At 44.1% G+C, this 27846-nt stretch overlaps 1 long non-coding RNA gene across 2 annotated transcripts in view; it reads left to right on the top strand.

The window, feature by feature from the left end:
• LOC123465783 overlaps window positions 1-26305 on the top strand; it is a 232514-nt gene extending 206209 nt beyond the window's left edge. For both annotated transcript variants that reach the window (XR_006641075.1, XR_006641076.1), the window contains exon 3: window positions 25545-26305. This is a non-coding gene — a long non-coding RNA (uncharacterized LOC123465783). The remainder of the gene's footprint in view (window positions 1-25544) is intronic.
• The last annotated feature ends 1541 nt before the right edge of the window (window positions 26306-27846 follow it).

The raw sequence follows: 27846 nt of genomic DNA, 5'->3' as shown, positions 1-27846 counted from the left end.
ACCACTGGAAAAACCATAGCCTTGACTAGATGGACCTTTGTTGGCAAAGTAATGTCTCTGCTTTTGAATATGCTATCTTGGTTGGTCATAATTTTCCTTCCAAGGAGTAAGTGTCTTTTCATTTCATGGCTGCAATCTCCATCTGCAGTGATTTTGGAGCCCAAAAAAATAAAGTCTGACACTGTTTCCACTGTTTCCCCATCTATTTGCCATGAAGTGATGGGACCATATGCCATGATCTTTGTTTTCTGAATGTTGAGCTTTAAGCCAACCTTTTCACTCTCCTCTTTCACTTTCATCAAGAGGCTTTTTAGTTCCTCTTCCCTTTCTGCCATAAGGGTGGTGTCATCTGCATATCTTAGGTTATTGATATTTCTCCTGGCAATCTTGATTCCAGCTTGTGCTTCTTCCAGCCCAGTGTTTTTCATGATGTGCTCTGCATAGAAGTTAAATTGTTAGAGAAAGGCAAATTTAAACTGTTGGCAGGTACCACTATGTGTCGATTGGAATGTCTAAAATTAAAAAGACTTATGATATGAAGTATTGGTGAGAAGGAGGAAGACCTGGAATTCTTTAAGTGCTGATGGTGGAAATATAAAGTGGTACACAACATTAGAAAGTATTTTAGCTGTTTTTTAAAAGAGCTAAACATATATCTAGAATATGATACAGCAAGTCTGCCCCTAGTTATTTACACAAGATCATTGAAGCCTTTTGATTTGCATAAAAATGTTCATAGAATCTTTATTTGTAATAGTGCCAACCTGGAAACCCCCAATATTCATCTATAGTTGAAGGACAAACTGATACATCAATACAGTGGGATGAAGTGAAAATGAAAATCGCTTAGTTGTGTCCAACTCTTTGCAAACCCAAAGACTTTACTGTCCATGGAATTCTCTAGGCCAAAATACTGGAGTGGGTAGCCTTTCCCATCTCCAAGGGATCTTCCCAACCCAGGGATCGAACCCAGGTCTCCCATGTTGCAGGTGGATTCTTTACCAGCTGAGCCACCAGGGAAGCCCAAGAATACTGGAGTGGGTAGCCTATTTCTTCTCCAGCAGATCTTTCCAACCCAGAAGTCAAATTAGGGTCTCCTGCATTGCAGGCAGATTCTTTACCAACTGAGCTATCAGGGAAGCCCATACAATGGAATACTACTCAGTGATAAAAAGGAAATATTGACACAAGCTACAGGATAGGATGAATTTCTAAACAATCATGCTGAGCAAGTGAAAGAAGTCAGGCAAAAATTAGCATAAATAGTATGATTCCATAAAAAATTTTTAGGAAATGCACATTAATGTAGTGTTGCAAAACAGATCAGTGGTTTCCTGGAGAGAATGGAGAAGTGGGGAGGGATGAGGGAGAGATTACTGAGGAGCTCAAGGGAGCATTTTGGGATAATGGATATGTTCATTATCTTGATTTTGGTAATGGTTTCTTATTTATTCAATTCTACTTCAATAAAGCTGTTAATAATAATGACGACCATCTAAATGATTAAGAAGATGACACGTGAAAGCCCTTTATATACTATATAACACTACAGAGAATTATTAATTATACACAAGGACTTAATTAAAGATGACTATGTGATTACAAGCTTAGGAAATCAGAAGAGTGATGGGAGAAGTAGCAGAAATAAGGGAGACAGAAATAGGAACTAGTTTGCAAAAGATAGTGATTTCAAAAACACACATGTACTCCAGTATTCATTGCAGCAGTACTTACTGCCTGGACATGGAAGCGCACCCTAGATGTCCATAGACAGATGAATGGATAAAGAAGTTTTGGTACATATATACAACGGAATATTACTAAGCCAGAACATGGAATGGATTTGAGTGAGTTCTAGTGAGGTGGATGAACCTAGAGCCTGTTGTACAGAGTGAAGTAAGTCAGAAAGAAAAAAAAAACAACATCATATATTAATGCACATATATAAAGTCTATCAAAGTGGTTCTGATGAACCTATTTGCAGGGCAGGAATAGAGATGCAGACAGAGGGAACAGACCTGTGGACAGTGAGAGGAGGGAGAGGCTGGGATGAATTGAGAGAGTAGCACTGAAACATATCCATTACCATATGTAAAACAGACAGCTAGTGGGAAGCTGCTGTGTAACACAGGGAGCCCAGCCTGCTGTTCTGTGACAACCTAGAGGGGTGGGATGGGGTGGGGGATGGAAGAGAGTCTTAAAGGTGAGGGGACACGTGTATACCTATGGCTGATTCATGTTGTTGTATGGCAGAAACCAACACAACATTGTAAAGCAATTATCCTCCAATTAAAAATAAATTTTAAAAAAGACAGTGATTTCTGTTTTCCCCAATGTGACACGTAGGTGGGAACACCAGGAGCTCTTTGGACATGTAGAGCTGCAGCTGCGTAGAGGTACCTTATGTGCAGACAGGTTCAGAGGGCAAGCTGGAAGCTGGGGAGAGGAGGAGATGGCTGGAAGGGCATCAGGGAGCAAGGGAAAAGCGGAAGTCTGGGGACACTCCCAGCAAATTTTATAGCAGTAGTTGGGGACTGGGGCTGTTGGGATAGGGCAGTTAGAGTTCTGAAATGGTGACATTTGAGCTGAGCCAGCCATGTGGAAATCAAAAGGAAGAGAGTTTCCAGGCTGGGGGGCCGTATCAGCAGAGGCCTGGAGATGGGCAAGGCCTTGATGGGTTCTAGGAGCTGTTTTTGGAGACTAGTCAGTCAGAAAGAAATGACTGCCCTCTCCTGTCCACCGCACACAATGGGGTGTTGTTGCAGAACTTTTCTGCTTTGAATGTGCAAGATTATGCATCCGGTGTGGGGTCGATTCTCCTTCTCCACACATGTGCACTGGCCCACACCCGCCTGCACATCTCCATCACTAACACTGGGACCAGACAAAGCTGCCCAGTCTCCAGTTTTCTCTCCAGGGAGGACCTCATTAAGCTCCACCCCACATCCTTAGGCATTGGATCCCAGAGGTTGGGGACTTCTGCTTTATATCCAGCATTGCCTCTCATCTTTGCAGCCATCTCTGTTTCTACTTTGCAAGTAAGATCATCTATATACCATTTTTCTAGTTTCCATATATACATGTTAATAAATGATACTTGTTTTTCTGACTTCAGTCTGTATGACCTTCTCTAGGTATGCTGATTTGCATTCCCCTGATGATTAGTGATATTGAGCATCTAATGTGGCTTGGGTTAATCAAGAAGGAGGAAGGCAGTAAGTATGACTTGGTTGGGCTGGAAGGCTGCAGTGAGTTTCCTTCAAGGACACCCCCAGAACTTATTTATCTCATAACTGGAAGTTTATATCTTCTGGTTGTCTTCACTCATTTTGCACACCTCCCATCCCTCTCCCACCTCCAGCAACCAACAATCTATTCTCTGTATCTATGAGTTCATTTTTTCTTTTTTTTGATTTCACATGCAGGTGAGTTCATACAGTATTTATCCCCCCCCCCCCCCCTTAATTTTTATTGGAGTGTAGTTGCTTTGCAATGTTAGTTTCTACTGGACAGCAAAACGAATCAGCCATACACATACATACATCCTCTCCCTTTAGGCCTTGCCTCCCATTCAGGTCACCACAGCGTATTAGGTAGAGTTCCTTGTGCTGCACAGTACTTCTCATTAGTTATCTATTTTATACATAGTATCAATAGTGTATATGTGTGGATCCCAATCTCCCAATACCTCCCACCCACTCCTTTCCCCCTTGGTATCCATATGTTTGTTCTCCACCTCTGTGTCTGTTTTTCTGCTTTCTAAATAAGCTCATCTATACCATTTTTCTAGATTCCATATATACACATTAATAAATGACATTTGTTTTTCTAACTTCACTTTGCATCACACTCTCTAGTTCATCCATGTATCTACAAATGACCTAATTTAATTCCTTTTTATGACTGAGTAATATGCCTTTATATATATGTGTATGGACCACATCTTCTTGATCCATTCCTCTGTTGGTGGACACTTAGGTTGCTTCCATGTCCTGACCATTGTAAACAGTGCTGCTGTGAACACTGGGGTGCATGCATCTTTTTGAATTATGCTTTTCTCTGGGTAATAGTGGAACTGCTGTTTTCATTTAGCATAATGCTGTCAATTTTTATCCACGTTGTTGTATATGGCAGTATATCCTTCTTTTTTCTGGCTGAATAATATTCCATTGTATATACCACATCTTGTTTATTGATTCATCTGTAATTGTTTCCATGTCTTGGCCAATGTAAATAACACTGCAATGAACATGAGACTGTATATATATTTTGGAAATCATGATTTCATTTCCTTGGAATACATACCCAGAAATGGAATTGCTAGATCATGTAGTAGCTCTATTTTTAGTTTTTTGAGGAAACTGTGAACTGCTTTCCTTAGTGGAGATATCAATTTATAGTCTCAACGACAGGGTACAAGAGTTTCCTTTTCTATTCATCCTTACCAACACTTGTTATTTATCTTTTGATTATAGCCATTTTCTAGCAGATGTGAGCTGATGCCTTATTGTGGTGCTGATTTGCATTTCCCTGATGATCAGTGATTGAGCACCTTTCCCTGAACCTATTGGCCATTTGTATGTTTCCTCTGAAAAAACATCTATTCAGAGCCTCGGCCCATTTTTAAATTAGACTTATTTTTTTCCCTGTTGAGTTGTAGGAGTTCTTATATATTTTAGATATTAATCCCCTATCAGATATATGATTTGCAGATACTTTCTCCCATTCAGTAGGTTGCCTTTTCATCTAGTTGGTGGTTTCTTTTGCTGTGCAGAAGCCTTTTAGTTTGACGTATCCTTGCTTATTTATTTTTGCTTTTGTTGCCTCCCCTGTGAATGTTGACTCAGATGTCTCAATAAATAATGGGTTGGGGGTAGAGGGCACAAAGGAAATAAAGGCCATAAATGGACCAATTGAAGGTGCTTAGAATTAGGAAAGTGTGTGTATGCCTTTAGAGAAATGCCTTTAGAGAACCACAGCTCAGAGCATGAGTCTGACCACCATCTTAACGCTAATGTTTAAAATTTAAAACAGCCTAGGGGGTGATATTCTCGTTTTAGGATCATCAGTCTGATTTTATTACAGAACTGTAGTTGGGAAATGAATTTTCATTTTAGGAAGTTTTTAGAATGTATCTGAGGCAGGAGCTGGCAAATGCTCACTAAACCCATTTCCTCTTCCTCCTGGGCACACAGCTTGAGTGCAGTTATGTGTGGCCATGAGACTGAGCTCTGGCCAGTGGAATATGAGCAGAAGGGCTGTGTGGCACCTTCAGGCCTGGCTGATGAGACCCCTGCGTCATCAGCCGAGCTCTTTCTTGTCTTTGCCTGCTGGCTGCGTGCCAGCGCTCCAGTGGAGAGCGGCTCTATCCGGTGGAACCTCCTACGATGAAGAAATGTCCTCTCTGCTATCCAATATGGCAGCCATGTGCTCACTGAGCATTTGAAATGTAGCTTGTGTGACTGAGGAACTGAATTTTTTATTTTATTTACTTTTAATTAATTTAAATAGCCACAGAGGGCTGCGGCTACCATACTGGATAGCACAGCATTAGATAGATGGAAGGAGTCTGGCCCCTGAATAACTGGGTGGAGCAGAATTCCAGCCTGTCTGCATTGCCTGGTAAAGCGTATGAGAAATAGTTACTGTGTTAAGGTGCTGAGATACAGTGTCTCTTCCATAAAGTGAGGGATACCTGCTCATTCAGCTACTAAAAGTTCGTATAGTATCCATCTTCAGCGGGGCAACAATGTGGCTGCACAAACGCAATATCTAATATCAAACCCACTTATCTGTGTCATTTTTTTTTTAAGTATTTATTCATATATGGCTGTGCTGAGTCTTTGCCCCCGAGCGGGTTTTTCTTCCGGTTGCAGTGTACGGTCTTCTCACTGTGGTGGTTTCTCTTGTTGCAGAGCACAGGCTTCAGAAGTTGCAGCACGTGGGCTCAGCAATTGTGGCTCCCAGGCTCTAGAGCACAGGCTCTGCAGTTGTGGTCCCTGGGGCCTAGCTGCTACCCGGCCTGTGGGAGTTACCTGGATCAGGGATTGAACCCTAGTCTTCCATTGGCAGGCAGATCCTTTACCAGGGAAGCCCTCTAGTGTCATTCTTAAATGAACAATCCAATCTCCTTTCACCTCCTTTGAGCTCCTAGTCTTGCCCCATCCTATTTTATTGGGGGATAAATGGAGCCCAGGAGGCAAATACTACCTTCTTTCGCTGCACAGGGTAGCAGAGACTGCTCTACCCTAGCTCAGCACATGGGCTCAGGCAAGTCGCACTGCTTCTCTGGTTATTGGCTTCCTCACTCATAACACTGTGATTTCTGGGTCCCCCTCTTTTTTTCCCCTAAAACACTTCTTTTCGATATTTGCTCTCACATGGATGGATAAACAAAATTTGGTCCATACAAACAACAGCCTAGTATTATTCAGCCTTGAAAGGAAAGCAAATTCTGACTCACTCTACCATGTGTATAGACCCTAAAGAGTTAGGCTGCATGAAACAAGAGCTGCAGACAGTCAAATCCTGTGTGATTCCAGTTATGAGGTACCCTAGTTGTCAAATCCGTATGACAGAAAGTAGACTAGAGGTTCCCAGGGTTGGGCAAGGGAATTACCATTTATGTCTGGGGTTTCAGTTTGAGATGTTAGAAAAGTCTGGAAATAGATAGTGTGGTGGTTGCAAAGCACTAAACATACTTGATACCAGTGATTTTTTTTTAAGCCACAATTAAAAATAAACACACACAAAAAAGAAAAAAAAAGATAAATATCTGCTCTCTGTCTGTCCTCTCTGTTTCTCCTTTGAAAGCGTTCTCACTCCCAGAGCTAGTTCCAGCCCCCACCCTACCCACCCCAGGCCTTTCCACATTCTGTTCCATGTCCCTGTCTTCAGCCTTAGCACTTAGCACTCTTACTTGCTTCATCTGCTTTTTTTTTTTCCCCCCTCTGTATGAATTATGTCCATACCTGAGATCACCTGTGCCTCACACCTCACTCATCTTCAGCCTCTCCAGCCCAGCTTCTGCCCAGACTTCTTTACTGACGTGGCTTTGGGGAATATCACTGTAATTATGCTCCGTTCAGCTTCAAAAGGATGGTCTCTGGGGACCTGATGAGTCTCTTTTGTCTGGGCACTTAATCCTGTCACGTGGCTCTTCCTCCCCACCTATACATTCCAGACTCTCACCTCCTACACTCCCTGGGTGTCAGGAGAATTAAAAGTTTGTAAATTGCCTTGAGTTCCTTGGGGATAACTAGCAAGTGTAAAGAATAAAAATCATTTCATATAAAGCTGTTGAAAAATAGGCAGTGAATTGATTCAGTCTCCCCTACTGGGCTATGATTATGAATGTCTTAGATGAAATATCACATTTTGGCAAGACGGGTGATGGCTGTGTTAGGCTGCTAATTGTAATATGAAGCTTAATTTGCACTCTGCTTCTCATTCCACTGGGCTGGGCAGTGGGGGTAGCAAGGATGGGGCTATTCAGGGAGGCTTTATAAGCCTGTCCTTTAGTCCGTGATGGGAAAATAATTGTTTCAGTGTTGTATAGTCAAAGTTTGGTTACTTGATGCTGTTAGCTCCTGGCTATTCTGTTACTCAATAACACCATCATTTCCCCTGTCTCCTACGGTGAAACTACATCCATCATTTATTCAACTAACTCTTCCTCTTGTTTCTCTTACTTGTATCTTTCTTCCTCCTTGTCTCTATTCCTGTCTTTTTCTCTTGTTCCTTCCCTCCCTCCATCTCTTCCTTTCTTATTGAAAATTCTTTAATAATTTTGATGGTCTATGATAATGAAGAGACTGGAGAGAAGGTGGTAAATGAAATAAACAAGGTTCCTTGTAATTGCAGCTATGGTGGTTGACAAACAATGAAACAAGGAAGCCTAACAAAGAGAGTCATTCATCCATTCAACAAATAATCATGGAAGACTTTACTGTGAGCCAGGCAGTGTTCTAGGCACTGGGATACATTGGTGAACAACTTATAGTAGGGCTGTGATGGGCAAAGCAGGGGACTTTGTCTTATCTAAGCATTTAGGAGGGACTGTGAAGGTTGAGAAGAAATCAGGTTGGCAAAAGGGGTTGGGGAAGTGGTTCAGCTAGCTGCTGGAGGGAGCAGCTTGTGAGAAGGACAGAAAGAAACGTACTCAGTGTGGCTGCTGCATGTGGCATGTCCAGAGTAGCAAAAATGTCCCGAGAGTCCCAAGAGCCAGGTGGAGGCTGATCCCTAAGGGCCATCTAAGCCACGGTAGTGAGTTTGAACTTCTAGGGCATCTAAGGATGCTGAAGTGTATAAGGACAGTTTGAATCAGAGCTGTCCAATTGAACTTTCTTTGATGATGGACATCCTGCTCTGGATGTCCAGTAGCATCAATGCCCACTATACTAACAACTGCATACTTGAAATGTGACTAGTGTGACCTCAAAACTGGGTTTTAATTTTTATTTTATTTACATTTAAGTAGCCATGTGTGGCTTGAAGCCACCATATTGACAGTACACACCTCGATTGTCGGCTCATTATATCCAGACATCTAGTGGATTCTCTTCTGCCTAAAACCCCTGGGTGGGTCCTTCTGTTTCTCTCAAGGCTCCCCAGCCACTGAGGCCTGTCGTACCAGTCTAATCTCCTAGTGAACTGGGTAACCATTTTCTACCAGTTTCTACTTGTGTCCCCCTTCCTCTTCAATGAGTCTTTACTTCAGTGAGTCAGGGTGGGGGCTGCTCTTGCTTTCGATTTTCACCCCACCGCAGGCCACATAGCCTGTATTCACTGAATAGATTTTGTTTCCACGGGCTCTTGTTTTTCTTCATGAGCTGATGGATAGAAAGCTCTAAGGATGCAGATACCAGCTGTGTCCTTTCCCCCAGAGTGTGCACAGAAGACATCTACCTGTGAATTGTACAGCCATTGGGACCCCTTTCTGGGGAGCCCCCAGACTCTCTCACTTGCAGGGCTGCGAGTGCACTCGGGTGCAGGGGTTCTCTGCTTCCTCAGGGAAAGGCGAGGCGTCACCTCCTGGGACCTTGTCTCTACGCTGGAGACCTGTCAGGCTGCTCTTCTGAAAGCCTTATGGTGACAGGGAGCTTGCTTTCCATTCCTGCATTCACTCTTGACAGTCAAATCACTTTCCCACTGAGATTTACAGTTTTAAAATGATTGGGAAAAAGTCTTATTTCCACGCTTATGTTTTCGGCTCAGCTTGAGGCATAAAAGGAAATGTTCTTATGGTAATTGCTTTCAATCAGTCTGGGGATAATCAATGATCTGCCACTTTTCTAGCCTCCCTCTACCCTCAGAGCCAGAGATGGTAGCGCGCCTGCCCTGAGGGAGAGCCGTTCCTGAGCACGGGTCTCTGTGCGGCAGCAGGAGGCCCTCATGACACGGTGGCCGGGGCTGATCTCCTCTCTCTGGGAATGCAGATGGTGTCACCCCCTTTTCAGAGTACACAGAGACTGGAGACATGGCAATTTTAGTGAGGGAACAGATATTTTGCCCTGACAGAGTCTTGATTCCCACTTGGGGGATTTATTTTTATAGAGTAACAGACTCTCAAATATCATTTCATCAGTGCTTGCATTTTCTGTGTCCCCTCTGGTTGTTCCCTGCGGTGACAGGGACCTCAGTACCACATAAGGCTGCCCTCCCATCTGTAGGTGCTTCTGACGCTGGGAACAGATTTCACTGAGCTAAAGTCTGCCCCTTTGTAGCTTTCACGCCTGGATCCTGACCTTCCCCAAGGGACTCTATAAACCCAGCCGGATCATCCCTCCTTCACGTGAATGCCCCCGGGTGCTTGGTGACAGCCTGAGTCTTTCTTCTCCAGGTGGGCTCCCTGTTCTTTGGAGGACTAGGTATCAAGGCCCTGGTGATCTTGGCTGACAATCTTTAGTTTCTCCTCAAAGCTAAAACTTCACAGTCCACTGCTGACCTCAGCACAGCGCGTGGGGTAGATGCTCTCCTCTGTTAACACAGCCTGGGAGACTATAGAGCTCCAAAGCAGTCCATCCCTGTTATTTACAGTAGCTGTGTTTATATAGAGTGATGGAATTAGTGAATACTGGAGCCTTGTTCCTAAGGGAAATATAGGGTTAGGGTTGCCCCGAGCTTCTGGTCATGATGTTTTCATCAACCAGTCAATGCATAACCTTGTTTTATGTGCATTTCTTTTTAAAGACACCTTATTTAATATATGTTTTTAATTCATCAGCATTGAAATCACACCCAACTGTGCTAAAAACTGATGCTTGAATAAAGTTTATCTACCAAACATATTTCATGTGACAGACTTCTTGTGCTTAGGGACACCAGATAACACTTCAGCATTAGGCCTGGGGGGCCATTTAAACAGTGAAGTTACCAACAGCAAGCATGAAAATGCGAAAATCATGATTCTATGGAGACAGTGAAAAGGACTTGTTTTCGAAATGAGCTGAAATGAGAAGGCAGAGCATCACCTTGTTTGACTTTGGCTGGAAAGTGTGCATGGGGTGGCTCAATTTTTTTTGCCACCCTTACATGTCTGTGGATGATTGCCAGAGCGCCTCGAGTATTGATTTGGGGATTACAGATAAATTTTAGTCAGTAGGTGAATCTGTGTGTGTGTGTAGTCTGTGAATAAGGATTGATTGTATCAAAAGCATTAGGAAAAAGTCGAAAAAAGGAGGTTAAGCTTTATGCAGAGATGTGGAGGGTGAGTGCCCAGGTATGACATCCTGGGCAAGTGTGTATTGCTGGAAGGTGTAGGTCTGAAGTGTTGGTCCTGACCACAGAGTGAGTGAGTCTTACTTTTTGTCCTGTGTCCTTGGGTGGACTCAGCTTGGGGAGCACATGTCTGTCATTTGCATCAGCACCGTCTGGCCCAGAGTGAGTACCTGGTGACTGTTCACTCTGAGGGCTATGGGGATGTTGTTGATGCTGGTTCAGAGCAGAGGGAGGGAATGAAACGAGACGAGGGATGCACACAGGACCTGAGGAGTGCTTACAGTGAGTACACGAAGCCTAATTCAAAACATAAATGAAGAGGTAGTGGAACAGAAAGATGATCTTGGGCGAGGCAGACTCTGTGTATTGGGAAGGGGGGCCGGGGAGAGGCAGAGGTGTGTTGTTTTCCATTTCCTTCCTTGGGAGGACTTTTCTTTCTTGAAAACATGACTCCCCTCCACATAAAGGATGGATGCTCTTCATGACAGCTCCCTGAGACAGCTGGGCTCTTATGCCCACTGTTCAGATGAGCAAGGGGCCTGAGAAGGGGATTAAGTCATCTTCCCAAGGGAGCAGGGTCCATGGTTGGAACCTGGGCTCCCACCCTCATTGACCTGACCATAGGGAGTGGTTCAGCTGCATTCCGTGATGGACAGATGAGAGGACATCATTTTACATATCTATTTTTAATGAGAAATTAGGAAAGTGGAGGAAGTTGAGGGAGCTTATTAAAGGAGACATGCTTTTCATGCTGTTTGGTGGTATCAGTTTGGTTCAGTTCGATGGACACTGGCTGAGCCTCTGTGTGCCCTTTCTGCTAGAAAGGATAGAATCACAGGCTGGATAGAGACAGAATCTGGTCAGGTGCAGCTGCCCGTCAGTAGGGGAGTGGGCTTCATCTATGAGTCAGGGAAGGACTTCCAGGATTGTTAGCACGGGTTCACAGTGCTTGCTGAAATTCATACCCCTTTGTGTAATAAGAGACAGAACCTGGGGCCTGCTATAGAGGCAATTCTCTTCTGTTAGGTTGTCAGCTCAGTGCTTTGCCCTGTGGCTGCACCTCTGAGAGTCCTAGGTGCCGGGGATTTCAGTGAAAGATACAATGAGCGATGGCAAATGCCAGTCTAGCAGGGGAAGTAAGTCAGATGGACATTTAGCTGTAGAGTTACAATGTTTTCCCACCATCGTGTGATTACAAAAGAAGGAAAAACTACTCCCTACTGGAAGAGCTGCTGGAGACAACTTGACATGTTATTTGACCCCCAAATTGCCCCTGCCTTATCGTCCCATCTCTGTGCTTCCCACCCAGTTGCTCAAGCCAAACATCTAGAAGATTCCTCACTGATTCTTCTCTTTTCCTCATCCCCCACATCCAGTCTACCTCCGGTTTGCTTAGCATCTATCTCTAGCATAGAACTTGAGTCTATCCATTGCTCTCTTTGTTTATTGTCACCACCCAAGCTCTGGGCACAACCCACTGCTGCTGGGGCTGTTGCAAGAGCTTCCTAGCTGGTTTAAAATTCTACCCAACCTCCCCTCCTATCAGTGGTTTTTGCAGCAGCCAGAGTAATTTTTCTAAAGTATAATTCAAGATCTTGCCACTCTTATTCTCAAAAGCCTTTGTAACATCCTGTATTAGTCAGTGAAACAACTTTAGGTATTTCACAGGGAATAGAAATACTAGGATTTCATTACATAGAAACAAATAGAGGATGGGAGGCAACGCAGAGCAGGAAGCCACTGCCACCTCTAGGCTGGAGAGACCCAAGCTGAGAAGCCAGAAGCTACTCAACCATGATGGCCACCAACCTCCCCCACCTCCATGATGGAAGCTGGGACCTCAGAGGAAGGGGCCGTCTGGTGGGAAGCTACAATGACAAAAGAGGCATTGCCATAAATGTCAGCTAGTGCTAAGAAGGCAATGGGACCCCACTCCAGTACTCTTGCCTGGAAAATTCCATGGACAGAGGAGCCTGGTAGGCTGCAGTCCATGGGGTCGCTAAGAGTCGGACACGACTGAGTGACTTCACTTTCACTTTTCCCTTTCATGCATTGGAGTAGGAAATGACAACCCACCCCAGTGTTCTTGCCTGGAGAATCTCAGGGACGAGGGAGCCTGGTGGGCTGCCGTCTATGGGGTCGCACAGAGTCGGACACGACTGAAGCGACTTAGCAGCAGCAGCAGCAGCAGCAGTGCTAAGGAGAGAGAGAAATACTCTGGCTTCTCCCTATCTTCCGTTCTCTCACTAGGGTCTCCCAATGGCTGAACTCTGCCAAAAGCCCATTGTCAAGGGAGCCTGGGAAATGCTGAAGGGCGGAAGCAAATTGACAATGAACAGACCAAGTCTGGTGCCCCCCACTCTCTGCCATTGTCTGTGGGCACCCAAACCATCTGCCTCTGGTTTCCTGTCCACCCTTGCCTTGTGCCAGCCTGCCCTTCCTCCAAGCAGGCCTGCTTCTCCAGTCTCCTTTCTAGTCCTGCAGCTCCCCAGGCTCATCCTTCCGCACCTCTTTGGACAGTGCCGTCTCTTTCTGGAATATGCATCCCTTGGCAACCTTCCTGGCTGGCTCCTTCTTTATATCCTCAGTCTTAACTCAAATGGCACCTTCCCAGAGGGGCCTTCCTGACCACCCACTCTGTATAAACTGGCTCCCCTCACTTTACTTATGGCTACTCTATAATATCACCCTGATATGTCCTTATGGTATTTGTTTTCAGCAAAATTGTTTTATTTGTTTGTTGCTTATTACTGTCTCCCCTCGCTTCATTCAGGTCTCTCCTCAAATGTTGCCTCTACAGAGAGGCTTCCATGACCACCCAAGCTAAGGAGTGCCCCTCACCCTTCTTGATTTATTTCACTACACAGTTTTATTATTATTATTATTTTATAGAGCTAGTCATTACTTGGTGTGTGTGTGCATGCACACACACGCACACACACACGTTTATTTTCCCCACTAGACTATAAACTACATGAAAGCATCTTGTTTACCTTTTCTCTTGAAAGGAAAGCTCCAGAGAGGCAGGGGTTTTGTGTGCCCTATTCAGCAGACCAAACAGCTGTGACCATCCGCAGTACTTAGAATGATGCCAGACATAGTACACACTTGGCCTATCTGTGGCATGAATAAATCAATAGTGTTGAAATCGAGTAGAATCTCCATAAGCAGTGATGGGAGAGAAGAAAGGACATTCTCAAATAGTACTAATAATGAAAAAAAGGCCAGAATGTGATATGTAGTAAATAGGAGTTATGTGAAGAGAGGCAGGTTGAGGCTATGCTAATTAGTTTATTCAGTTAGGTAATAAGGAACCATGGAAAGTTTTTGAGCAGGATCATGCCATATTCAGAACTGCACTTTGAAGGATGCATAGAAAGTATCCAAAGAGTTCCTGCATTTTAATGCCAGTGAAAATTTTGTAGCTATCCTAGTCACAACTGGTTTAGACAGAGGGATGCCATTAGCAAAGTGAACTTAAGAGGAATTCATTTATTCATCAAGGGTTGATGAATAAATGATCGAATCATTGATGAATAAATGATTGAATCATTGAATAATTCAATAATAGTTGAATAATTGAATCATTTATTCATCTAGGATTGGAGTGCCTCATAAGAACCAAGTTCTGCTAGTGTAAGGGAAGACACATTTAAATGTAAAACAGGATGTTAATGTAAACGTGAAACCAGGGTCCCTCCCCTTGGGCTCACTGTCTAATAAGGGAGATAAACCTGTAGACAGATGACTGCATTGCAGTGTGATCTGTGCTAACTGAGCTCTTAGTGCAAAGCAGGGACCCCTTCCTGGGGTGTCACAAAGGTTGCTTACATCCAAGGCCCTGCTCAGAAGGTGAAGGGAAATGAAAGTGGATGAACAGCATGCGATCCGAAGGGCTACAAGAGCAAGGCTGCTTTAGAACAGGAGGCAGTGGCCCTCAGGGCAGAGTTTATGGTGATGGTGAGGATCAGCAGGGGACTGTGGACGTGGTGAGCGGTGAGAGGTTGGAATGATGGGGTGGGGGCCAAGTGATTGAAGGCGCTTCTACGCCATGTAAGGAGGTTGAAGAGGAAGACTATTTCCTATCACTCTCTGATTTCTGCTCTTAGGAGAAAGTCTCTTTGTGCCCCTGACACACCTGATTTTCACACATTTGTTCCTTCTTTCCAAAAAGATATTTAATAACTTTCTGTTACATGCCACATACTATTGTATGCATTGAAGATATAGTGGTAAATAAGGTAAAGAGGCTGTCTAGCAGGAAAGATGCATGCATATATATATATATATACACACACATACACATATTAAGTATGCATATTTATTTTTGCCATCATGCTTAATTTTATGAAAACATATTTGTGTGTGTATATATATTTTGACTATATATATATTTTTTTGACAAGTTAATGAATAGTTCTATGAAAAATCAAAACTCATAAGGAACTATAGTGTGCTTCGAGAGGGTTTCTGTTTAGCTTGGGAAGTCCTGGAAGGTCTTTTAGTGCTGTGGGAAGTGACACGTGAGAAAGATCGGAAGTGAGGAGCAAGCCATGTGAATATAATAGGGAAGAGTGTTTTAGGATGAAAGAATGGCAAGTGCAAAGGTCCTGAGGCAGGAGACGTTCCAGGAAGGACAAGGAGGACAGGAAAGCTGGAGTACAGTGTGTGAAGGCAGAGGGGCAGGAATGGAGGGAGAAGTCAGGAGCAATCATTGGTGGGCTTGTAAGCAGAAGACAAAGTGATAGCTTTTATTCTAAATGTGATGAGAAGTCACTGGAGAATTTTAAGCTGGGGCTTGATGCAATGTGACTTATATTGCATTAGAATCACATCAACTGTTTCTGAGAAGGGGGCTCCAATGGGGCAGGTGAAGCCGAGGGACAGGTTGGGAGACAGTTGCTGTGGTACAGGTGAGAGACGATGGTGGCTTGGGACATCTGCGCAGCAGTGCCGTTGGTGAGAAATGGTCGGATGTCATATATTGTGCGCATGGAGTCAATATAATTTGCTGATGGAGTGAATGTGGGGTGTTAGGGAAGTGGAGAAGTCAAGTGGTTGCCAATGTTTTATTGTTTTCTGGTACACCCCACGGCATGTAAGATCTTAGTTCCCTGACCAGGGATTGAACCCATGCCCCCTGGAGTGGACTCAGGGAGAATTAATCACTAGACCACCAGGGAAGTCATTCTCCATGTTTGTGACTTGAGCAACTGGGTGATGTGGTGGTGCTATTTACTGAGATAGGAGACACTGATAGAAACACTGAGCAGGGGTCAGAGAGCAGGGAAATGAAGAATTTTGATTTGGAGAAGCCCGTCAGACCCCCAAGTGGAGATACCATGTGGGCAGCTGGATGCAGGAGCCAGGAGTTCAGGGGTGAGGTCAAAGGTGGAGACCTGAAGTCAAAGGTGGAGATAGACATATGGGAGTGTCTGAATATAGATGGCAATTAAATGCCATTTCAGTGAGTCCTGACCACCTTTTCAGGACCAGAGTCAGTGCCGCCTCTTCCATGAAGCCTTCCTTGACTGCCCCAGGCATTTCCTTTGCTTTCCTGTCATTTCCTCTAAGTTGAAGCCCTTCATTTGGATTGCTTGGGGAAGCTATGGCCCTGAGATCTCTTGGGCCCTCATGGGGCCTTGACTAAGTAGGTGGGCCCGCTGTCCACGGGATGAGGTGCTCACCTTCTACGTGGAGAGGCAGGTGGACCATGTCTCCCAAGGCCCTACAGGCTTGGTGTTTTGGGTCCACCAGAAATGGTGCATTCTTGTCTCAGTGCCTAGACCCTCAGGGTGCTCAGCACGCATTAGGATGGATTCACAACCTCATCAGGAAAGCCAAAGACAGAAGGATACATATAATATGATTGTATTTATTGGGCTGGCCAAAAAGTTCATTCGAGTATGTCTATAACATCTTATGGAAAAATCCAGACAAACTTTTTGGCCAACCCAATATATGCGTTTCCTTTGGCATGATGACAAAGTTCTGGAACTAGATAGTGATGATAGTTGCATGACATTGTAAATGTACTGAATGCAAATGAATTGTAAACTTTAGAATGGTGAATTTTTTATTATGTGTATTTTACTACAATGATAAAAAATCAAGAAATGTTGTCAGGGATGACAGTTTCTACAGGCTTCTCATTCTAGTCTCTCTTTTGCAGCCACCTCTCCCTCTGCCCCCGCCCCGCCCCACCCTGCTCCGCTAGCTCCTTCACCTTGGGGCAGGGCTAGAGGCCAGGGGCAAGGCATGGGGAGGAAGCATTTGAAGTTTGCAGCTGGGAGCCAGCACTGAACTGCTTCCAAATGCAGTTTGTCCCTTTGTAGGGAGAAGTGGAGGGAGGCAGGGCTGGGATAGTAGAGCAGGGTGGATTTATTCCCACCTGACCCAGGTCTGGGATGCACATGGGGTGGGACAAGGGCTGGTTGCAGGGTGAGAGCTGGCTAAACTTAAGAATCACCATGGAGATGGAGACTGAGGAGACCCTGGAGACTCTGCCTCTCGGAAGCTGAGTCCCAGGTGAATCAAGCTGTCCCTGGTATTCCGAAATGCCCCACAGAAGTCAGGCCACAGGTTGGGGCTGGGGGCCAAGGCAGGTGGCCTGGGATGTGAGCTGTATCCTGGAGGAGGAGGTGCAATAAATTGCTGGCTTGTGGAATATCAGTCACTGGCTGAACTATTTGTGCAGACTGGGTCTGACTCCTGGGTGCAACAGAAAATTGCTGAATTTGTCAGAAAGTACCATAGCCCAGGAATCTGCTCAGCTATTCATATTTCTGTGTGTGTGTGTATGTGTGTGTGTCTAGTGGAGGGATAGATATCTCCTGGACCAGGGGCTGAGTAAATGATGAAGAGCTTCTTATTGGCCTCTTGTTGACCCTGGGAGAATAAGCAGAGAATATTATTCTGAAGAGAATTATGTGGCAAATCAGCAGAGAAAGTGTAAAACACAGGCAGTCTGGTCCTTCCAGAATATAATCTCAGAGACTTTTCATGTGGCATTAAAGCCTTTTAGGGTTTCATCCAATCTTATTGCTCATGTTTCTCCAACTGAAATCTTTTTCCCGATACATGACTAGACCACACTGACTCCAACCTCCTTGCCTTTGTATATAAGAGTCCCTTTGGCCAAAACCTAGCCATTCTTCAAGAACAGCACAAACCTCACCTCCTCCATGAAGCCTTCCTGGTTTCCTTCAGGCCACAGGGATCTGTCTGTCCTTTTCAGAACTCTTCAAAGGTTTGAAGTTGCTTTCACTGTGTGGTTGAATCAGCTCTTCCCAAGAGAGCTGTTTCAGAGATGTCACCACTGTTCGCAGGCACAGTGTAGATGTCTTACCAGCATCTGGTGAGTGGAAATTTATGCAATCCTAAAGATCAAGCAATCAGTGTTTAAAAAGAAGAAGAAGGGGAAAAAAAAGCGGGGCAGGTAGAAATGTGTGTGATCAATGATTAATGAGGCCCCCAAAGAGAGTGCTTCAGGAACAAGACAGAGCAATATGGTCATTGGCAGCAAATATGTAATTGTGGCTGTTGGGGAGAGGGTTGGCTGCCCTTAATTAATGGGTAGCTGGAAAAAGAAAAGACAGCGGCAAGAGAGGCTGGGATGGGAAGCAGGCTGAGAAAGCTTAGCGTGAAGATATTGTGTGATGCTGGCAATTTTGAAATGTTACATTTAGCAATGAATAATGGATAACTGATCTAGTGGAAAATGCAGGGCAGGTTCTTTAGAAAGGTAAGAACGGGGTCTGTGACGTGATAAGGAAATTAACTGCGGGTAGCTCCGTTGGAAGACAGAATGTCAGTTTGTTTACCCATCTCGATGTTGTCTGTGGCTGTGAATGGACTTGCTGGAGCTTTAAACAGCCCTTGGTGTTGTTTACATGTTCCACCCACTTTCATGCTGAAGGATGGTGCATCAGTTAAACACAGGCTGTGGGGGTAGGCTGCCTGGGCTTAAATCGTGGCTTGCTTACTTACCACTTATAGTACTGCAGGAATGCTGCTGAACCTCTCTGTGCCTCAGTTTTTCTCATCTATAAATTGGGTTAATAACAGTACATTCCTTATGGTGCTGTGAGGATTAAATGAGGTGTAATTTATGTAACGCATTCTGGAGTGCCTAGTGTGTTGCAGAACCCAATATACTATTAGTTATTATTACCATCAATTGTCAGTGTCTTCAAGAATTTGAGGATGAGACTGATGGAAAAGCTGGCATTCTTTCCTGATGGAGGCAGTGAGAAGTTGTGGACCAATATGTAGTCACTCAGCCTCAAAGGCTTTGAAAGCCCTGATATTTCAAATATTTGCAAAAATGGTTGCAACATTCAAGAAGCGAATACCAAGAACCTCTTATTGGGCTTGCAGGTTGAAGGGGCTGGTGCTGTTCATGTGACTGTCCATCACCTTGTGTTGCCAGTAGGCCTGTGCCTGGGGACGGGAGGAAAGGTGGATATTGGCTGCTGGTATCCAGACAGGACCCTAAGGGACAGCATGACGGTGTGATGTGGTGGGTTCTCTGGGCCACAGACAGTTGTCTCAGCTGACCGCAGATCCCTGACCCGTGCAGGGTGTGCTGGGTGTTTAGTGGGAGAGTGGGACATCCTCCAGGGCCCCCAGACCTGGATTTATATCAGGCTTTGCTTCTCACCTCTTATGTGACTTTAGAAAGCTACTTAACTTCTTTGAGTCTCGGAACATGGGAGGAATATCTAAGATAATGTAGATAGAGAGTCTGGCACATAGTAAGGCTGTGAAGTGTTAATTCCCTTTTCCTTGTTTTCATCATCTGTAAAATGTGGATAAAAAAATCGTGTGAGGTGTTTATCATAATTATGGATAGTAGTTATTCATTCATTCAACAATTTTCTTTTATTAGTCACTCTGTGTCAGATGCTACCTTAAGGGCTTAGGCCGTATCAGCAAATAAAATAGCAAAGACACTGGCCCTTTTGTGGTTTAAATTTTAGCAAGGGAAGATAGACACTAAACTAGCAGAAGCAAATAGAGCTTCTAGTTTGTAAAAAGACGTTAAGTGCTGCAGAGAAAAAAGAACTTATGTATGATCTGGGGCCTTGGGAGTGCTGGGGTCGGGGGCAGGGTGTATATTAAATGGGACGGCCAAACCAGACCTCGTTGACATGGTGGTATTTGCACAGAGACTTGAAGAAGGTGAGGGACTTAGTCATGATGGCATTTAGGGAAGAGCATTCCATGCAGAAGAGACAGTACATTTCTTCAAATGCTGTGCGGCTGTGCCTAGAGTGTTCCAAGAATAGCAAGAAGGCCAGTGTGGCTAGAACAGAGTAAAGGGAGAAGAGAAGGCGATGAAGTCAGGGAGTAACAGGGAAACCAGACCATGTAGAGCTGCCACTGGGGAGACTTTGGCTTTTACTCTAAGCGAAATGAAGAGGTACTGCAGATGCTGAGCAGAGAGGAGTGATGTGATCTGCCTGTTTAAGAGAGTTATACTGCACACAGGCTACTGTGTCCACAGTTGACTGTAGAGAGGCAAGGACGGAACGAAGAGACCAGTTAGAAGGTTACTGCTGTGTCCAGGTGAGAGATGCTGGTGGTGTGAATTAAGATGGTACCAGTGGTTGGTGAGAAGGAACTGGGTCTTCTTATATTCCAGAAAGTAGAGTCATTAAGTGTCACTGATGACTGTATGTGAAGAATACGAAAAAGAGAGGAGTTAAGGATAGTCTGAGTAACTGGGAAGATGGAACTGCCATCAGTTCAGAAGAATGTGGAACAGGTTTTGATGGGAAAAATTAGAGTTCACCATTGATCATGTTGAATTTGAGCTGTATATTGAAAATATCCAAATGGGAAAGTCACATCAACAGTTGGCTACATTCATTAGAAGTTTGGGAGACTGATAGGGGCTGAGAGATAAATTTGGGAGTTGACAACACAGAGGTGGAATTAATTAAAGCCACAAGGCTGGATGAGGTCACCGAGGGAGTGAGTGTAGACACACAAGAGAAGAGGATCAAGGGCCAAGTCTTAGGGCCTCCAACTTGAAAAGTTGAGTGGAAGTAGAAGAACCAACAGAGGAAGCTGAAAGGAAGTCGGGAGAAGCAAAACCAAGAGAGTGTGCTGTAATGGGAGGCAAAGAAGAAAGTGTATCAGGAGGAAGGAGCATGTGATGGGTCAAGTGTGTTAATTATCTATGGTGGCTCACTCCAAAACCTAGTAGCTTAAAACAGTGTTTATTTTCTCACAAAGCTTCTGGGGGTCAGGAATCTGGGAGTGGCTAAGCTGAGTGGTTTTGACTCAGAATCTCTTGCAGGGTTGCCGTCAAGCTGTTAGCTGGGGCTGAAGTCATCTCAAGGCTCAACTGGGGCTGGAGAATTCTGTGCCAGGCTCACTCTTACAGTTCTTTGGCAGTCCTCAGTTCCTCACTGGCTTTTGGCCGAACAACTCATTTTCTCACTATGTGGGTTTTTCTATAAGCTGTCTGAGTGGCTTCATGACGTGGCAGCAGCTTCTCCCAGAGCAACTGATCCAAGAGAAAGACGGCATGAAAGGGACCTCCCAAGACGATAGTCACAGTCTTTTATAACCTAATTTTGGAGTTGTCGTATCATCACCTCTGGACGCTCTTGGTCTCACAACCCAAACCTGGCACAGTGTGTAGGAGGTTATACAAGGGAGAGAGTACCAGGAAGTGGGGATATCTTAGAAGCTGACTACTAGATCAAGTTGAGAATACTCAACCAGAGAGTGAAAAACTGATGATGGGAAGAGAAAGACAAGGACTTCCTGGTGGCCCAGTGGTCGAGAACCTGCCTTGCAATGCAGGGGATGTGGGTTTGATCCCTGGTTGGGGGACTAAGATCCTACACGCTGCAGCACAACTAAGCCTGCACACTGAGAAGGCAACGGCACCCCACTCCAGTACTCTTGCCTGGAAAATCCCATGGACAGAGGAGCCTGGTAGGCTGCAGTCCATGGGGTCTCGAAGAGTCAAACATGACTGAGTGACTTCACTTTCACTTCACTGCGCCACAACTAGAGAGAAGCCTGCTTGCTGCAATGGAAGATCCCGTGTACTGAAGCTAGGACCTGACACAGCTGAAAATAAATAAATACATTTTTTCAAAAGAGAAGAGAAAGAGAATTACTGGAGTATTGTCCTTGAGTAGAAAAGAGAGATAAATGCTGGGTCAAGGGGAAGTGGACCTCAGCTAGACGCATGCTGGGATCAGGAAGACAAACCATGTGGTGGGGGTAGATATGATTACGGGAGTTTGCGGTGTTGTCTTCTGATCATTCCTTTTTCCTCAGTGAAGTGGGGAAGCAAGGTTATCAGCTGGGCTGGCTATGATACATTTTAAAAATCATGGTTTTGATCCTTTGATGACTTTGATGATGGTGGGTAACTATGGCTGCTGTTAGACACCTCCGTCATGATTCCTTTCGCTTTTAGTTAAAAGGTAGACTTATATTCTTGTAACCTGTCCAGATGTGGGGCATCTGCAAAGTCATGGTACCCTTTTTGAATTAACATAGAAAGAAAGATCTGTTTAACTCCATGCTAAAAACATAAAATCACCTGTGCTGTGCTCAGTCATGTCTGACTCTTTGTGACCCCATGGACTGTAGCCCGCCAAGCTCCTCTGTCCATGGGGTTCTCCAGACAACAATACTAGAGTGGGTTGCCATGTCCTCCTCCAGGGGATCTTCCCAACCCAGGTCTCCTGCATTGCAGGCAGATTCTTAACCGTATGAGCCACCAGGGAAGCCTTAAAATCACCCACCCTATTTTTACATAGATAAGAGCTACCAGACCATTTGGCAAAACTAATACAATTTTGTAAAGTTTAAAAATAAAATAAAATTAAAAAAAAAATAAATAAATAAAAGGTAAAGGTACTTTTGTAATAGAGACATATGACTAACACCACTTTAACCAAGTGCCAGAACTCAAAATAAGCCAAACTGCCATGTGCCTTCAGGACATGATACATAGGATATAGACACATCAACTATCCTCTTGCTAAAATATTTAACCTCAAACTAATCTGGAGGAAGCAATAAACACATACAGGTGATATTCCCTAAGACAACTGGATTAGACTCCACAAAATGGAAATGACTTAAAAAACGTGGACATTAAAGATTAGAGAAGCCTTAGAGACATAAAAACAAATGATACACTGGATACTGGAGTTAAAAAAAATTTTGAGACAACTGGGCATATTTGCATATGGATTACATAGTAGATAACAGTGTATCTATATTTGGGAGATGTTTTTATGCATTAGGCTAAGTAGAAAATGTCCTCATTTGGGGGGAAATACTGATACTTGCTAAAATATTAAGGGGTAAAGTGTCATGGTATCCACAACTTCCTTTCAAAATGATTCTGCAAAAATACACGTGGCAGAAGTTAAAAATTGGTGAATGCAGATAAAGGTACATGAGTATTCATGTACTATTCTTAATTTTTCCATATTCTGAAATTTTTCAATTAAGAATCTGTAGGCAACTAAAATTTCAATATACCTGGTTACTCTGCAAGTAGTAGGCCAAAAATACAAAAAGCAACTCTTGAATTTCACTTTGTAATTCAATTTATAAGTTCTTAAATGCAATTTATTAAAAATGTTTTATTACCTTAAAAAAAAAAGAGTTTAAGGGGGAAAAAAAATACAGGAAAAAATCTTAATGTTCTTTCCATTAATGGAAGTTCTTTTCATTAATTATTTTTTCTTCTTGGAATTGGGAGAAGACTGGAGTTTCTTTATTTCAAGAGTAGAACATATCTGGTCAGAACAATCAAGGTGCCTGGTTGCAGGGTCTCGGTAGTTGACATGAAAAATCACTGGCTTGGACTTTTAGGGCTTTCAGAGCCCTGAAGATAGAAGGCTCTGCCTCCAGATAAGGGAATTATAGAGCATAGAGGAAAAGCACAGGGACCTCTTGGCATTCTCAGAATGTCTCTGGAAGAAGCAGAAGCATCAGCTTCATCCCAGTGCCCCCCACCCCTGCAAGCTTCCAGCAGGCTTTATGTTATTAAATCCTATCCTCTTTTAGGTCTCACTAGAATAAATAGTGGTTAGGACTCTGTTTTGGACCCCTAAGCAGCCCAGACTGCCAGCTGGGTCAGGCTACTTGGTCTCCTCTTGACCACTAGGAAAGGGGAGGACAGTGAGAGAAGTTTTTGAATGGGCCACACCTGTGATGCTTAGACTCCAGCTTTAAGACCTAGCATCCCTCCCTCTCCTTCTTCCTCATCCTCTATTCCCCTTGCCTGGCTCATTAGTCCTGGGACCTCCAGGTTCAGGCCTGAGCATGAGGTCAGCCCTTGCTCCTCTTGTGCAGTAAGCAGTTCCTATGGTTGCTCTCCTGGTTCCCAGAAAGCCCTCGCCCCATTGGTTGGGATGGAAAGTAACCTTGGAGATCCTGAATGCTCTCCTAGCAACCATACCAGACCTGATGGCCACCTCAATTTTGCAGAGACAGATTCTTCTGTAAGAGGAACAAATCAATTAGCCATCCTGATGCTAATGTACTAATGCCACCTCATCAAGCTGGTACGTAGCTCAGAGAAGTCACCTCTTCCTCTGATCCCTGCTCTGGCACTCAATTTTCCATTGTAGCATCAGCCCCAGGCTTCTGGAAGGCTCCACAGACCACAGGATTCCTGTAGTGGGTTGATTTTTTCTCCCTTTAGAATCTGCCTGCAATGCGGGAGACCTGAGTTTGATCCCTGGGATGGGAAGATAACCTGGAGAAGAGAATGGCAACCCATTCCAGTCTTCTTGCCTGGAGAATCCCATGGACAGAGGATCCTGGCAAGCTAGTCCATGGAGCTGGACACGACTGAATGATTAACACACACACACACACAAACACACACACACAGTGTATATATGTCAATCACACTTTCCAAATGCATCCCACCTCCTCCTACCCCTCCTAGCCCCTCCACCCCCAGTATCCATATGTCTGTTTTTTATATCTATGTCTTTATTTCTCTCTTGCAAATAAGTGCAAATGCATCATTTTTCTAGAGTCCACATATAAGCAATACTATACGATACTTGTTTTTCTCTTTCTAACTTACTTCATGCTGTATGACAGTCTCTAGATTTCTCATGCAGTCTTCACCATATGAGGAACAGCTATTCTTCTCCCTATTTTCTGAAAAATAGGACAAAGATGTGCTAAAGCTTTAAATTAGATGATAATACCAACAAACAACTTTTTCCTCCATAGGCTTTATAGCTTAGAAAGTGCTTTCTCACTTTATCCTATTTAATCCTCATAATAAATCTATTGGAGGCCAGGACAATTAACTCCATTTTACAGATGAGAAAACTGAGGCCCAGAGACGCTGCTGACTTGCTCAATGACATTAAGCTGGTAAATGACAATGCTAGGAATAGAGCAGAGAGGAGAAGGGCCAGAAGAGGGTGATTCAAAGCCAAGGTTAACTCTGGAGGAAACCTTCCTGGCAGCTGGAGCCAGCAGCTTGGAGAGTGCTTGCTCTCCATGGACCTTGCTGAAGGAGACTGAGGTTCCTGGGGCCACCAACACCTCTCTGCCTCCCGCACACCCAACCTGGATCCTGTGTCAGCTTTCTATTCTGTCTCATTTTCAGGAAAATGCCTTAGCACTGCTGGACCTACTCTAGTATGTTTCCAAGAGGTTTCACTTCACCTCACAAAACCAAGCACCTCTTTAAAATCTTTAGCCCATCCCTAAAAATCAGCCCTTCAGCTTGGTCAAAGAGCAAAAAAAAAAAACAAAAAAAAAAAACAATGGAAAAGTCAACTAAAAACTCCCTTCCCCTCTTCTAGGTTCTACTCTGCACTTCAGAAATGCTGTCTACCAAGAGGACATAAATATTAAGAGATTCTCCTCTGCAGATTCTAGGTGAACCTTGATTCTTCAGCGAGCTTCCTCATCCCCCCAAATCCCTGAAAGATTTGTCCTCCTGTTGTGACCTTTCTGCCCCTCTTCTGAAGTTGTTGGTGCTAACTGTTCCTGAAATAACCTGAATCAAAAAGTAATGGCTTTCAGGAAAGTTACAATTAGCTTTTCACTGGGAAGAAAGCTCAAAGAGGTGCTTTTTGTTTGTTTTTATTTAAAAAAAGAAAAGAGGTGGAAAAAGAAAAAAGAAGCAACTGAAAAATCTTGTGGCCTTCTGAGTCTGTTGAGAAAACACTGAACTATGTCAGGGGAGAACTGTTCCAACAGGAGACACATTGATTTTCGGCTTCTTTTCATTGTTTTTATTGCTGATTACATCCTCTTTTTCTAGATTGTCAGTGTTGAGTAGAGGTGAATGAATTACTTTTCCTCACAGTTCATTGATTTCTGTGTTGACACACATTGATTTCAGCTCAGAATAAGGAAGAAAGAGAGTCCTAATAGAGCTGTCATAAGTTGGAAGAGTTGCCTTGGGGGCAGAGATATCTGTGTCAATAGAGGTGTTCAAACATAGGCTGACACTATGGAGAACAGTGTGGAGATTCCTTAAAAAACTGGAAATAGAACTGCCTTATTACCCAGCAATCCCACTGCTGGGCATACACTCTGAGGAAACCAGAAGGGAAAGAGACACGTGTACCCCAATGTTCATCGCAGCACTGTTTATAATAGCCAGGACATGGAAGCAACCTAGATGTCCATCAGCAGATGAATGGATAAGAAAGCAGTGGTACATATACACAATGGAGTATTACTCAGCCATTAAAAAGAATACATTTGAATCAGTTCTAATGAGGTGGATGAAACTGGAGCCTATTATACAGAGTGAAGTAAGCCAGAAAGAAAAACACCAATGCAGTATACTAACGCATATATATGGAATTTAGAAAGATGGTAACAATATCCCTGTGTATGAGACAGCAAAAGAGACACTGATGTATAGAACAGTCTTATGGACTCTGTGGGAGAGGGAGAGGGTGGGAAGATTTGGGAGAATGGCATTGAAACATGTATGATATCATGTATGAAATGAGTTGCCAGTCCAGGTTCAATGCACAATACTGGATGCTTGGGGCTCGTGCACTGGGACGACCCAGAGGGATGGTATGGGGAGGGAGGAGGGAGGAGGGTTCAGGATGGGGAACACATGTATACCTGTGGTGGATTCATTTTGATATTTGGCAAAACTAATACTATTATGTAAAGTTTAAAAATAAAATAAAATTAAAAAAAAACAAAGCATAGGCTGAGTGACTGTGCAGGGAATATTTGGATCTGACTCAAGCAATGACTGGGAGGGTAGCTCGGGTAATCCTTAATGTCCGCTATGTCTATCTCATGTTCAATGTTATGAGATGACTTAATCTCTTTCAGTTCAGTTCAGTTCAGTTGCTCAGTCCTGTCCGACTCTTTGCGACCCCATGAATCACAGCACGCCAGGCCTCCCTGTCCATCATCAACTCCCCGAGTTCACCCAGACTCACGTCCATCGAGTCAGTGATGCCGTCCAGCCATCTCATCCTCTGTCGTCCCCTTCTCCTCCTGCCCCCAATCCCTCCTGGCATCAGAGTCTTTTCCAATGAGTCAACGCTTCGCATGAGGTGGCCAAAGTACTGGAGTTTCAGCTTTAGCATCATTCCTTCCAAAGAAATCCCAGGGCTGATCTCCTTCAGAATGGACTGGTTGGATCTCCTTGCAGTCCAAGGGACTCTCAAGAGTCTTCTCCAACACCACAGTTCAAAAGCATCAATTCTTCGGCGCTCAGCCTTCTTCACATCCCAACTCTCACATCAATACGTGACCACAGGAAAAACCATAGCCTTGACTAGATGGACCTTTGTTGGCAAAGTAATGTCTCTGCTTTTGGATATGCTATCTAGGTTGGTCATAACTTTTCTTCCAAGGAGTAAGCATCTTTTAATTTCATGGCTGCAGTCACCATCTGTAGTGATTTTGGAGCCCCCAAAAATAAAGTCTGACACTGTTTCCACTGTTTCCCCATCTATTTCCCATGAAGTGATGGGACCGGATGCCATGATCTTAGTTTTCTGAATGTTGAGCTTTAAGCCAACTTTTTCACTCTCCTCTTTCACCTTCATCAAGAGGCTTTTTAGTTCCTCTTCACTTTCTGCCATAAGGGTGGTGTCATCTGCATATCTGAGGTTATTG

The sequence above is a fragment of the Bubalus bubalis genome, chromosome 5, assembly GCF_019923935.1.
Source record: "Bubalus bubalis isolate 160015118507 breed Murrah chromosome 5, NDDB_SH_1, whole genome shotgun sequence".
Lineage (NCBI taxonomy): Eukaryota > Metazoa > Chordata > Mammalia > Artiodactyla > Bovidae > Bubalus > Bubalus bubalis.
Note: the sequence above shows the minus strand (reverse complement) of the source record. Positions and strands in the feature narration are given on the sequence as shown.